Source organism: Neopelma chrysocephalum, unplaced genomic scaffold (assembly GCF_003984885.1).
Source record: "Neopelma chrysocephalum unplaced genomic scaffold, ASM398488v2 Primary Assembly neopelma1_59, whole genome shotgun sequence".
NCBI lineage: Eukaryota > Metazoa > Chordata > Aves > Passeriformes > Pipridae > Neopelma > Neopelma chrysocephalum.
In genome coordinates this window covers 23,967,272-23,981,818 of record NW_020897714.1, presented here as the reverse complement: position 1 = coordinate 23,981,818, position 14,547 = coordinate 23,967,272, and the positions used below count along the sequence as shown (strand labels likewise).

The 14,547-nt window shown below is 41.2% G+C and overlaps 1 long non-coding RNA gene across 1 annotated transcript; it reads right to left on the bottom strand.

The window, feature by feature from the left end:
• Nucleotides 1-1,423: 1,423 nt before the first annotated feature.
• Nucleotides 1,424-6,928, bottom strand: LOC113966163. Its single transcript, XR_003533725.1, has 3 exons — nt 5,848-6,928; nt 4,104-4,202; nt 1,424-3,553 (listed from the first exon to the last, which is right to left on the bottom strand). It is a non-coding gene; the product is annotated as an uncharacterized LOC113966163 (long non-coding RNA).
• Nucleotides 6,929-14,547: the final 7,619 nt, after the last annotated feature.

Below are 14,547 nucleotides of genomic sequence, written 5' to 3'. Positions count from 1 at the left end.
CCGCCGGGGCGGCGGGCAGCGGAGGGGCGGGGCCGAGGGCGCGCCCCCGCGGGAACCGCGAGGGGCGGGGCGGTGGCAGCTCCGCCCGGCGCCTCCCGCCCGCCTCGTCCCGGGAACGGGGCTGGAAGTGCCGAGGGGCTGGCTGAGTCACCGGTGGCTCCCCGTGCCTTCTCTGTGAGCAGGGCGGCCGCAGGACCCGCTGTTTCCTGACTGCGCTGCCCTTATGGCACAGCGAGGTCAGGAGGATGGTGATCCCGTCCCACAGCCCCCAGGGCAGGCGGAGTGGTGCCTGGGGTCAGCCCCGCCTTCCCACAGTCTGTGCACGGAGTTTGGGAGCTGAAACTGTAATAAAGGTGCCAGCGGGAAAGGCGAAGGCACAGCAATGAGGACATAGCTATGTGGCAGGACATCCACGCAGCATTAGCCTTCCTTTGGGGGATATCGGGCACAAAGATGGGGAGACTCTTTCACAGAGCTCTTCCCGAGCCCTGCTCTCCTCAGGAGCACGGCTGAGTACAGCAGTCATAAAACTACAGAATATCCTGAGCTGGAAAGGACCCGCAAAACCACCAAAGTCTGGGCAGGACGGCTCCAAGAACCACACCACGTGCCTGAGAGTGTTGTCCAAATGCTTTTTGAACTCTGTCAGGCTTTGTGTTGTGACCACTTCCCTGTTCAGTGTTTAACAACCCGCTGGGGAAAGAACCTATTCCTAATATCCAACCTAAACCTCCCCTGAGGTTCATGCCATTCCCTCGGGTCTTGTCACTGATCACCGCAGAGAGATCAGTGTCTGCCCCTCCTCTTCCCCTGGTGAGGAAATTGTAGACTGCAATGAGGTCTCCCCTCATTCTCCTCTTCTCCAGGCTGAACAGAGCAAGTGACCTCAGCCACTCCTTGTATGTTTTCCCTTCTAGATCCTTCACAATCTTCATGGCCCTCGTTTGGACGCTTTCTAATAGCTTTACATCCTTCTTACATTGTGTCACTCAAAACTGCACCCAAGTGCTCAAGGTGAAGCCGCACCAGCACAGAGTAGAGCAGGACAATCACCTCCCTCAGCTGGCCAGAGATGCTGTGCTGGATGCAATCCAGGACACCTTTTGGCTGCCAGGGCACACAGTCACTAAGGAGCATCAGTAACAGCTGGGAAAAGGTGCCACCACAAATTAGAGCTGTGCTCACGTAGTTTCCAGCTGCACTCACAATTAGACTATCAGTTCATCAGGGGACTTTCTTATGCTTTTCTCAGCACACATCAGTCGCAACAGAAACAAGTTACTCCCAGAGATGGATGGAAAGGGCAAAGGATTCATTTTGCTGACACAGAGAAATAAAGCAATAAGTTTTAGCTGGACATCACAACATAGTATCACTCAGACAGCAAAGGAAAATAAAGCATGGCCAATCCTTGGCAGTGGAAACGAGCAAAGCTGAAATCACATCAGCTGAAGCTGTGGCTCAATATAGACATAGTGAGTAAGGGGAGGGCACAAAATCTCAAAAAAACCAGCTAGTTTTAGGTTGGACATTTTCAGGGTTAAAAAGTCCATGGATTCCTTCTCTTTTATCAAAGGCAATCACTCTGATGAGTATTTCAGGCCTTCTAGCACAAGACCTACACTTTCATTCTAAAAGTCTCAGTCAGTACAATATAATTTTCTTTCATTTTGTACAGTGGAGCAATGTTTTACAGAACATTTTATGGGTGTTTAGAACCCATATCTTAAAGGTAAACTAAAAACCTAAGCTATAAAATCCCATGAAAAGATGTTAAACATTGCAAGAAAACGACTACAGTAGGACAAAAAAACCTCACCCCATGGTTTTTGAAACATCTAGCAGAAAACTGAATGCAAAAATACTTGCATAACACCCACTTTTTTTTCTTTTATCTGAGCAAATAAGAAGAAAAATCAAAGCCTGAGGATTGTTTCTGCTGCATTACATTGCTGATAGAGAGAAGAATGTCTTTGATGTTCCTTTTAATTTACTAAAACCAGAACCCATTAGGACACAGCTTTTTTTCTTTGCTAGTTGCCAGTCCCTGAAAACAGCCCAGCTCAAAAGAGCACTCTAGCCTTTTTTTATGATTACCTACCCATCATTTGCGGATACATGCCATGTCAGGTGCTTCCTTGCTGCCATCTCCCTCAGTTTCTCTTGTCCTTCCCAACCTCTTCTGCAGATCTGCAGTGCAGGCTAAACAATAGCCACCAAAAGCTTTAACCCCCCCACGTTACTCCAATATGCCTTCATTGTAAGCATCAGTGTGCATATATGTTTGGCATTGGGGTGTGCAAGGCACATACTCTTTCTCTTTGCAAAATGTGGTTTTCTTTTTCTTTTAATAAGCTAGCCCTCAGAAGTGTTTAGCAAGTGAATGGGAATCCATCCCTGCTTCAGATTCAGTGGGAGCTTTGGCAGCTAGGACCCTTGAAATACTTAATTACACAACATATTTCAGACCCTATCATCTTCATTGATACCACATTTCGTCATCCTAACAGTGCCTTTAGTAACAGAGCACATAAGGCTGCCCGTAGTACATTTCAAAATTCATGTAGATAATTTGTTTCACCAAGATCCAAAGGTAACTTCCCAGACTAAAGTGTGAGACAACTTCTCTCACATTTCTGAGATGTTATCCATAATGAAATACGCCATAACTGCTAACTCATTCACTGTCTCAGCTAACACGATTTCCTGCTCCAGTTCCCAGAGTTCAGTTCACGAAAATAATCCTGTCTTGTGTTTGGGTTCTTGTTCCCTAGTTTCTGTGTCTTTTGAGACCAAACTGGTATTTATGTTACTTCCCCACTTCCAGGGCAAATTTAAGAACTGTCACATTCGATCACATATTCTCTATTCCCCTGCAATTTTACACATTCCACTAGACACCTCTAAATAAAAGTTCCATTGTTAAATAACAACTGGCATTGAAAGAGGAACTGTGAGGCAGCTACCTGTTATGCTACAGTTCACCCTCTGCTTTGGTCTGTTGTCTCCCAGAAGGTGTGAAAGAATTTCCCTACTCTCATATGATCCTCTGTCCTGCTTAGCCTCCTCTTTCACTGGAACCATATTCAGGGCAATGCTTTTGCAGCTGTGGCTCCTACTCCTCTTAGTAATTACATTAACTTTAGTATCTTTGTACTGTTGTTTAGATTCTTTGATATTTTGCAGTCCTAGTCCCCATTTTTCCTGGAAAGCTACACTGTTTGTGTCAATCTGGCTGACATTTACTTCATCCATTTGTCTTGAACCAGGATAGAGTTATCCAAATGAATTATCTTCATGGTAGCTGACTCCCACCAATTTAAGACCAACTACAGAGTTTTTCTCCATCTTCCATTTATGTAGCCTTCAGCTATTTCTTCAGTGTACTTCTCATTTACAAGAAAGTCCTGTTTTCCTCTGTGTAGCAGGAATTGTTACAAAAGACATGTTCTTTTGGTTACAGCTTCAAGCCTGTACTTCTGTTTGTGCATTCCTCAGGACTTCTTCAGGCTGTGTCAGCACATCCTCACCACCTTCTCTCTATTCTTTTCACCTGTTACAGATGTAGATAAAAGGTGCTACAGAATAACCAGCAAGAACTTCCCACACATACCCTTGGTCAGATAACATGCTGGAATTTGTGGTGGAGATTACGTTTTTGCTTTCCCTTTGGAACAGCAAAAAAACCCCAAACACCTTACATGCTTCTAGGAAGTATCTTAAGAATGCCAGTTAATTATATCAATATAAACAAAACCAACCAAACAAAACTCTAAAGATCTATAGAAGGCTTCAGATTCCACTAAAACAAAAATATGAAAAACTATAACAGATTTTGCTAGGATATGAATACAGGCCAGAAATCCTGGAATCTTGCAAAATCATAAAGTGAAACTAGCTATAATTTTAACTAAGTTTTACTCTGCAGCTTGCAAAAGAATCCACTACAAGAAGTAACTGATTTGGAGGGTGAGAAATTCTCTTCCCTATGGTCTCCTGCTGCGATCCATGGTGCTATGGAATAAGATATGAGACATCCTGCTTAAGGAGAGAGTAGAAGTAATCTTTTCTAACAGTGTGACTTGCAAGGGTTATTTACTTACTGCTGAATGACTTCCCATTGCACATACACCAGGAAGCTTTTGACATTACTGTGCTTTCCACTACAGTGACGGCTACTCTGATTTATTACTGGGTCAAGGCTGAGGATGCAAAAAAATCAAAGGCTGTGCAAAGTATGATTAGATTTATGATGACAGGCTTCACCTGGAAACTGAGAGTTTGCTTTGTGACGGATGCAAGTGGGGGGAAACCTGCACAACACTGTAGATAGGAACCTCTCAAGTGAGCACACACGGAGGGGCATTTGGAAGTTGAAACCTCAGCAGTGAAAACCTGCACCCACATTGCAATGACAGAAACAAGAGCGTCCTCAGAAGGCTCTTTGTGGAAGTGCTCACTTCTTCTAGTTGCCCAGGTTTTTCCCGAAGAAAATGTGTGAAATAAGACCCTCTTGCCAACCTCAATGCACTTTCCAATCCCCTTGCGTTTTGTGGTAAATGTAATACCCAAATCCAGAAACATGATTCTCAAAATTGCACATCAGAACCCTGGTTCAGAGACAATGGAGTGAATCAGAAACCATCAACATTATTTCCAATGGATCCAGACAACTGCACAGTAATTTAACTTCCAGTTATTACTAGTTTGGGACTCACTGACCAGAAATACTGCTAATATATTTTTCTTCTGTGAACAATATTTGTGTTAAAAAACAACAGTTTTTTTTTCTCCTGCTCTTTTGCTGCTGCTGAAATTTGTGAAGAAATAGATTTTTGTCAATGTTTCCAATTGACTGACCTACCCCTTGAGAAAAATGTTTGAGGGCAGCGTTCTAGCCTGGCTTTGTGAAGACCTTCAGACAATTTGTTGGGCTATTCCCAATGCTCTCAGACGACTAGTTTTCTTACCAACACTTGTGTCTAAGGGAGCAGAGAGTGCTTATTTTCGTTAACGTTTTTCTTATACTTTCCGCAAAGCGGTGTGTTATGGAAAGTCTCATGGTATGTGACATAAAAACGGCACAAGCCATTTACAGAACAATACAGCTCAGTCTTATTGTGCTCCTCTGTTCTATTTCTGAACTCGCATACTTTGCTTGATTCAGACCTGTGCTCCAGGATACTTCTGCCCTGTTCCTTTTAACTAGCTGATGAAGTACAGTACCAACAGGTGCTGGCACCAGAAGCCAGCTAATGAAACAGATTGGTTTTGTTCTAGAAAGTCAAAGGAAGGTACTAGAAAGTATGTTTGCTAGGTTAGAAAGTGAAAGGGAAAAAAACCCCAAACTTCATTAGGGTATCAATTTTTGTATTTGTGTAGCTTAACAAGATACTCCTGTATGGTCTCATGTTGTAACTGTGTAAGAAGCCGTACTGGCAACTGGCACCAGAAATGCCCGTACAAATACCAGATTGTCCCTATGCAAAAAGTAAAAAGGCAAGAGAAGCATCTATGCTGTGTTTTCCATCCTGAGCTTCTAAGCTGGAGAAATACATGAATATACGAAGGTAACTCTGAGAAACAGTCTATTTCTTCCCTATTTTCCACTATAGATTTCATTGAGACATTAGAGAGACTTCCCAAGTGCATATCTGTTTTGCTGAAAGGCTCGTTATCTCTTTGCAAATATCTCAGGCTGTCTATTTAATTAAGTTCCTGGACCTTTGGCTTTGGGTCTGCAACAAATGTCTCTGATATACAGCTTCATACTACTCCTCCTAAGAATGGTTACTCTGATTGCCTTCTCTGGCTCCCTCACTTTCACAACTTGCCAAAACCTTTTACCTCAAATTCCTGTCTCTTCAGTTCTTCTGAGGCGACGTCAGAACAAATGGGCTTGGTGTTCCTCCAGTAAAGAGGTGTGTGGATCTCTGAGCCGTTGGTCTCTTTTCCTTCATATCTGCAAACAATCTTGACTTTAACTACGACATTTTGTTCAAAATCTATCATTTTATAACAGAAACATGCCATATTCAGAAATTATTGCACCGCAGATACATTTTGCTCTCTCAAACTATCCTTCATTCTTATTCACTGAGCAACCAAAAATAATTCCATCTCCACTTAGCTAACTTACCATATTAAAAATAATACTATAATAATGCTATAGCATTGTTCATACCAGCAATTAGATTGTTTCTCTTCGTTATGGAATGACACACGAAAAAAAGAGCAACCCTTGTTTGCGTAGTTTTGGACCTTAAGGAAAGTAATTTTCAAGTACAGTGAATTTACTATAAAATATCCCTGGTAATCTCATTTTAAACAGAGTGCTCACTGAAAAGGTCACTTAGACATACATCTGTTAAACTCCTCCCACAAAACAGAATCAACAAACCTTCCTGCCACTTTATGCAATGTCAATAAATACTTCCAAAAAATATCCAGACCTTGCAAAATCTTCCCCCACATCTGTTTCTAGTCATCACTTCATAATTCAGGGTACATCTCCCATCCAATTCCAGAAACCATTTAGACTTCATATAAAAAGATAAGGCTTCCTCCTGACCAGCCCAGATACAGTTTATACCAAAAATTACTCAAATGCTTTCCTAAATTATATAATGAACAAAGTAGATCAGTAAGTTTTGTCAGTCAAGGATCAGTGTTTTTTGGAAAGTAAGATCAATCAGTAGATGCTTTGCCAGATTTTAGAAGGAACAGTTGGAAGGTACACTTTCAAAACCTTGTCCATGACATTACCCTCTAGTGAGCTTTTGCTCCTTCTGACAGATGCTAGTAGCTTGATCTTCCTGAGAGAAATGTTTTAACAGCCCTTTTCCCTTCCCTCAAATCTACTTTGGTTTCCTACTGCTAATGGTTTCTGGTCCCTCTAGAAGTTACAACCCCAGGCTCCCTCCCATTCAATAGCTGTCACAAAATACCTACACTTCTGTTCTTTACTCTTTTTTCTTCATTCACATTCATCTTCCTGCAGTCTTCCTGCCTTTATGTCACCCTAAAGACCTTTTCTCCCCGTGTTGCTTCCCCATCTTTCAGTGAAATGTCACCATCCAAACCTTTGAAAAGCAAGAAACTTACGTTATGTTACTACACTTGAGGCCCAAATTCTGTGATTCCTAAACCATGTTTCACATTGTTTGCTTCAACCAGCATTGTCCCCCACCGAACACCCTTGTCTAGCACTGAACACTGCAGTCAGAGGGGTGTGCAACTCCTTGTTACTTTCACTACTTTTTTTCTTCTCCAAAAGTAGAGCTTACAAACCCTGCCTGCAAACCAGGACCCTTTTGTATCAAATTCAACAGACACAGAGCAAAGTGAGCCAGAAAAGATGGTTCTTGTCTCTCTCTATTAAACAGCCAGAGTACAAATCCCAGTTTTGGAGCCAGCTCATTCAGCTTTGCCTCAGGGATATTTGCACCATGGTGTGTCACAGTGCAGCTGTGCCCTAAGTAAACTTTAAAAAACCATTGTACAGGCTTGTGACAGGCAGACATAATAGAGAGGCATAAAACACTTGAAAAGCCTTAACTGTCAAGAAAGAGAAGAGCTTGTTAAGGACAATGTTTGAAAGAGAAATAATTTAATCCAAAAAAAGGCAAACCTGAGTCAGAACCTCCGGATAAAATTTCTGGCAGTGGGATACACCAGCATGGAAATCACCCTCCAAGAACAGCGACAAAACCCTTGGAATTTTAAGGCTTAAGTAGACTGGGCACAGAGCAGAGTTCAGGGAACAACATTAGATGCCATGAAAGGCTTACTCTGCTGCTAAATTCAGTGACAGAGAAATGAGCTGAAAGCTCTGGTGTTACTAAGGTACCTCTTATTCACAGCTCAACTGTCTTTCACGTTTAACATTCATTACAGGTTGCTGATGTGGTGTTTTCTTCTGTACTCTGATACGGATTTTAAGCTGAAAAACACTGGGAACAAACAAGATTGAATTACTGACACAGATGCATTAATTGGTTATTTGATATTGTCTGATTTTATGTTCATCACACAAATCATTAAAATTATTTCCCTTCCTTCAAAAATGGGAGGAAAGACACAGGCAAATGTGAAACTGCCTCTAAACCCCACAGAGGCATTAGTGACATGGGCGTTCGCCTCAGCAGCCCAGCGAGTCATGTGGCTGGCACATGCTTCTGAGCAGCCAAGCCTTCAATAAAGATAAAAGCATCACTAAGTGCAGCCTTCCTTCTCAGGTGCCACAGCAGCAGGCATTACCCAGGCTGAGGTCAAAGCACTAGAATAATTAGCCTGAGTCTGTGGTGGGCCAGTATTTGTCTGCTGTGATGACTTTACTGGAGTGGAGCTGCATTGCCAAAAGCCGCCTCTAAAACTGACCTCTGCAAATGCTCGTTCTAAACACTGAGGTTGAGTCCCAAGAGTGAACGCAGGGCAAAAAGTAAAGACCAAGAAGTTAAGACAAAGGAGGATTTAGGACACCTCTCCTGATAACTTTTCTGCTGAGCTAGGGGAAAGCCACAGGACAGAGTAATCTTGTCCCATGGAAGAAGTTAAAAAGGCACGAGCTGCAGTTGCTGCTGACGTGTGGTCAGGAGAGCTACTGGAGCAGGCAGCTGCAATTTGAGATGGAACTCTTTCCTTCTCCAGTTCTTTTCAGTCATATTTTATGCAACGTTAAATTAAGGTCAGATAAAGGACATGTTAGTAGTGTCCTTGCCAGTGAAAACCACAAGTTCACTGTTAAATTATGTTTATTTACTTAGTGTTTGATAAAAAGAGTTTCTCTTTGAAAGTCCATTTGAGGAACCTGTGAGGCTGAAAACAATATTTGGACACAGCTCTGAAGAGTTAATGGAAGTTCTCTGTGCTCTGTCTGAAATCAGTTGGGGTTCCCTTTTAGCACATTAGTTGAATGTATACACTGGGAATATTTTTCTTTGTTTTATGTTATTGCAATTTGCAAAATTTACACTAATAGCCCAATTTTATGCAATTATCTGAATGCAAAACATTGTTCGGTTGAATTCCCATAACCTAATCCTACTAGTTCCCTTGGCTGTCTCACTTTCAGTTATGAACCGAGGTCTGCACATCAGATGAAATGCTGCTATTGTAAAAATGGATCCTTTCTTAAGAAGTTATTTTCAGTGGTCTTACTGCCATACAGGCTGTTTTCATTGTCTGCAACCAAAGGCACTTTAAGGAAATCTGATTTTAACATCACAGGCCTGCAATACATATACTTTAGCTAGAGTGGTTTGTTGTGTTTTTGTGGTAATGACCCAGTGATGTTTGCACCATAATTGTACCTCTAAATGTCTCTTGAGCTGCACATATAGGGCAAAGTGTGGATTTATGAATACACAGGGGAAGGGGAAGAAAAGAGGAAGGCCATACAGGGAATTACATCCTTTTTTCCTTACATATATAACACAGCTAACATAGTTTTGGAAGGCAGGCAATGGATGATGTTAACACTACATTAACGTCTACTTGGTGTTCAAATCTGAGTATTCAGATATCATAAGGCTGGCTAAGGGATCATACATATCTGGTTTAGTATTTGATTTTCCCTTTTTGGGACATTTACAGTTTGTGTCTTCAAGTTTTACTGTACAATCTAAGAAAAAAAATTGAACTTTTTTTTTCTTTTTATGTGAAGTCCAAGTTTTTATTAAATCACATGACTCCAGGATCTAGGACTTCAAGAAAAATACCAAAGAAGCTGAGGCTTATAAGAGTCTATGTCATATGTTCCTCAAATCAAGTTAAAGAATTAACCCAGCCAAGTGATCTGCCTTTCTGGAAGGAAAAATGTACATCTTGAAAAATGTGGATAACATCATACTGTAGAGTATACTTCCTTGAAGCTTTGGAAGGTTTGACGTCTGCTCCACTACATTCCTTTCTTCCTGTTCCTCTGAAATACCTATCCTGCATTTCCTCATTTGTGTTAAATTTACTGTATCCTTGATTGATTACAGACCTCTCCTTTTGGGTAGGAGGAAACCATTCTTACATCCACTTTGGAGAGAACTTGCATTCCCTGACTCAACCAAGACAGATGTAATAGATCCTTTCTAACTGAAGTTACATGCATATTTCTTTGAAACTCAGTCTCTAAGCTCCATTTCTTTGTTCTGAATGCAAAGAAATAATATTAATTTCCTTATAAGGTAGGACAGACATCAGCCTCTGGCCTTGCCTCTCTCCTTTGTCTATAGAGGAAAGCTTCGATAACTAGGGCTTTTCTTGTGGATCAGTAATGTTACATGAAATCAATCTCAACCTTGATGTCACATTTTGGATACCCATAAATCAAAATAGTAAAATTAAATTCTTTTTTCATTTTCACTGCCTTAAATATCTTCCATCTTTTTTTGTCCTATAGAAACAGTTGCCTCTCCAGGCAGTGAAATTTCTGTTCCTTATAAAAGCTACACATTTATCTGACATCATTATTCAGGTGTCCAAATGACCTTCATCAAAGAAGAGGAACTGGAGACAGGATATTTTGGTTATTAAAGGGTGAAAAATAAGCAGAGGAGGGGAGGGAAAAAACCAAGTAAGATTTTTAAAAGTAGATAAGAAAGAAAAATCACTGCTTTCACTGTTGCATTTCACCTTTTACACACTAATTAAAGAGTCACACACCCAGATAAACACACCTAGATACCCCATTACTAATTATCTTTAAGGAATACTTCAGATAGTAAGGCAGGATTCTCCCATCCTATTTTGGCTGGCATGCTCTATATTAACCCTTTCTCACTGAGCGTGCAAACATGGCCATTGTGGCACTTTACTTACACAATATTTTATTTGTGAAATTATTGTTAGCCCAGAAGAATGTCTTGGGGAAAACAAATTTCATTTTGTGCTCTGTGCCAGCCACCTCCATCACAGATGCCAAAGAATAAAAAAAAATATAGATCAGCTCTCTAAGGATCCTTTTATTTTCTTCATCTGCTTTGTTAGAACTGCCACAGTTGCAGTGCTCCTTGCAGAGCATCAGACAGACACGTGTAACATCTCCACTCCCTTGCACAGAGAATCACTCACAAAGCTGGTTTCCTATCATTAAGCCACTCTAAGAAGTAACTGAATGTGATGCAGGCCTCAGCAATTATTTAACATCATGAACAGACAGAAACAAGTGGACTGGCTGCCTTGATGCTGCAGCACTTCACCCTCACATGACTGTCTGGAAATTCTGCTGCCCCGAGTCTCTGGTTTCTAGTGAATGTGTAGTAATGCCCCAGCCTCTTGCTCGGGGATGCCTTTCACAGGCATGGAACTGTATAATACCCTTTCCAGCATTTATCTGCTACATGCACTGCTTGCACAGAAGTTTGCGTTGGAACTGGCAAGGTTATTAATTACTATTCTGATTTAACCTCGCTCTGTCTTTTGCACTACCCATTTATATATATACACACACATATATATACATATATATATGTGCATATATATACGCACATGCATTTATATATATATACATGCATATATATACATGCATACATACATCTATAAATATACAAGCATTTGATGGTCTATTTTTGGAGCAGAAATCAATACTTGCTGCCCACTGCCAAGTGGCTCCCCAGAATGCGTGGCCATGAAATTCTGCATTAATAAACACCTGTACACGGGACATAGAGAAGGAAAAAGAAAAATGTTCAAATGAAGGCATCTTTCCATTTCCCACTTGCAAAGCACTGTATAAACAGAAAATTGGAAGAGATCAAAATCCACATTCTTAGAGCTACAATATGTGTATCACATATTGTATTTCATTATACATTTTTCAAAAGGCTCCACCTACTCTTTGAGACTAGAAATCTTTTAATAGCACGAAGTTAGTCAATCTTTCTTTCATTAATATTCATATATATGCCCTAGTTCTTACATTTAAATCCACTAATGAAGATTCACTGCTGCTGCAGCCGAACGCTGTGCAGGACTGGGACCCTTTTGTGCTGGCACCCCCTGTGGAGCACTGAACTATGCGGTGGGCAAACTGCACTAAATGTCATTTAACAGCAGCCACTTCACCTGCTTTCTGCTCCCTTAGCCCTTCTGCTAATTCCTTGGACATCTTCAGTGCAGCCTTAATTGATGGGGATTATGTTTCCAATGCAGTGATGTGAGAGACAGGCACAAATTTGGAATGTCCCTGTCCTCTGTGTTGCAAAAGACATTTTTAATAATCTTTGCCAGGTTATTCAATCTTTTCATCTTTTGCATTGTAAAATGTTCCCCGTTTTATGAAAAGGAGACAACAGTGCTTCTCTTCTTCCCAAGGATTTCTTACAACCATACAGCTTCTGGTTTCCATTTAGCACTAACTCTATCCCTTTATGCAGCACCACACTGTGATGTGTAAACTTAGCCTGGAACAAAGTCTGAAGGCAGAAGAGACCATTATGATCATCTAGGATTTTTCTCAGGGATTCTTGCATGAGGCTCCACGGTTTCAGTTGCCAAGGAAACAATTATCAATCTTTTCCATCCCTCACCATCCTTATCCCTCCTTTCCATTTTGCTGTTTCTTGCTATAACAAAAAGACCTTGTCAAATGTCCTAGTCCCTAGCTCTTGCGTGCTCACCTCCACCCCAAAGAAAGAATAGGAAAGGGTGGCAAGGGTCCTTGGCTGGGAGTTCAATCTGAAGCTTACCTCTTATCCTTAGATTTTGTGCTGCGGGTGGACAGCCCTTTGAAAATTATCCTTTCGGCTGCAGATAGTTTATCAAATGATCTATTGTTTGACTAACACAAGACATTGTTTTTTAGATTAACCAGCAGTGTACCACTTAATACATTTTTGGTATCTTTCCTTTTACCACAGCCTTAGCTCCACTACAGCCTCATGCAGAATTGTTTTGGGGAAAAAAAAGCACACTTTATTACAACATGCAGCTGAAGGGCAAAAGCAATAATGAGGAAAAGAAAGGAAGATGCAGAGAGATGGGAAACCATGTAGGAGGGAGATAGAAGGCAAAAACTCTGCATCAACTAGAGAATAAATTAGATGTAGTCAGAGCCAGAGATAAAATTTTGGAGTCTCAGGAGGCTAAACTTGGGTACCTTCAGGCAAGTTACAGAATATCTGCATGGTCCCCTAAGGTCTAATCAGTCCTACCTGTAGAGTTCATAGCTTCTGACAGTTGCACTGATTTTATGCCATTAGATACAACTATAGGATAGAAGGGTGTCTCACCAATATAATTTGAAAGGTACTCCCCTCAAATTCAGTGGAATTACATCAGTGTAATCAGTTCCTCGGTGTGCACAGGAGGAAGGATGAAAGCAGCAACTGCAGGAAGGGAAAGAAAAACCACATACTCACAAAAAGCTTACGGGCAAGAGGGCTGCCATTTGGCATGTTTTGATGATTCATCACTTAGGGCAATTGTCATGCTTTTATAAGTAGCCTAACAACAGCTCACATAAAGGAAAACAAACCTACAATGCAAACCTTTGGAACATCAGATAACCAAGAAAAAGTCAGATATGTAGAAACTGAAACATTCCTCAGAGTACGCTTCTAGGGAGAGAAACAAGGTAGACCACATTAATAAAACAATTGTTGCTTACAGTCAGGGAGTGATGCTTCAGTCCTTCCTCTTCTGGACACTCATTTTTGGAGCTTGCTGAGGGGTTTCTTATTCTGTGTTCCCAAATCTTTGTTTGCGAAGCCTAGCCATGATGTATGGAGACATAGCAGGATGGTTCTGAGGATGGCCAAACCATGCATGTGTACACAGAAGGTGTTATGTCAAACATACACCACTGTTGAAATGCTCAGCATATGTCCAATGGATCTGGCACGAGAGCCATTGTGCCTCTGCTGGGACCTCCATGGACCAACCCCTCAGGATAGGGCTCACTATAAGCCTGGGAAATCTGGATGTTTTGGCCATTTGGGTCCGTTTGTGCAAGGCACTGCACCTAAATGTAGGCCAGAAAGATGCACTGTACCAAAATCCCTGAATTTTTTTCTGCAGAAATCACTTGCCGATGGTTTAGGGTGCTTGTAACAGAAGTAGTAAGAAAAAAATCTGTGTGTGAAAAACTATGAAGAAGACAAGTTATTTTTATGAATGTCAACAATATCTCAGTTTTCCTGTTGGCTATTTTCCTGTCAGGCTGTACAGAATAATGTCAGAGACAAGCAAATAGGAAAACAACAGTGACAATACAGCAATACCGTTTCAAATATCACAGAGCTATTACAGTAGTGTATTGGGGAATACACCTTCAGGCAGGCGAGAGTTAATTTCTCCCAAGTCCAGGGAGAATAAAGAAGACATTGAACTGCTGAAAACCACAGCTAGACAAAGAGGAATGGATGAACAGCAGTGTTGAGATGAGTCAGAAAAAGCTAGTCTTTAAGAGAGAGTTGGGTTTGGCACTTGACCTCAAACAGGTGTGTTTATGCTCTGTGGAAACTATTGAAACAAATGTGTTTTCTAGTAAGACTTATGTACAAATGCTCTCTCTTTGTTTCATCTCATGTTTCATCTGATTTTATTTTTAGCAGA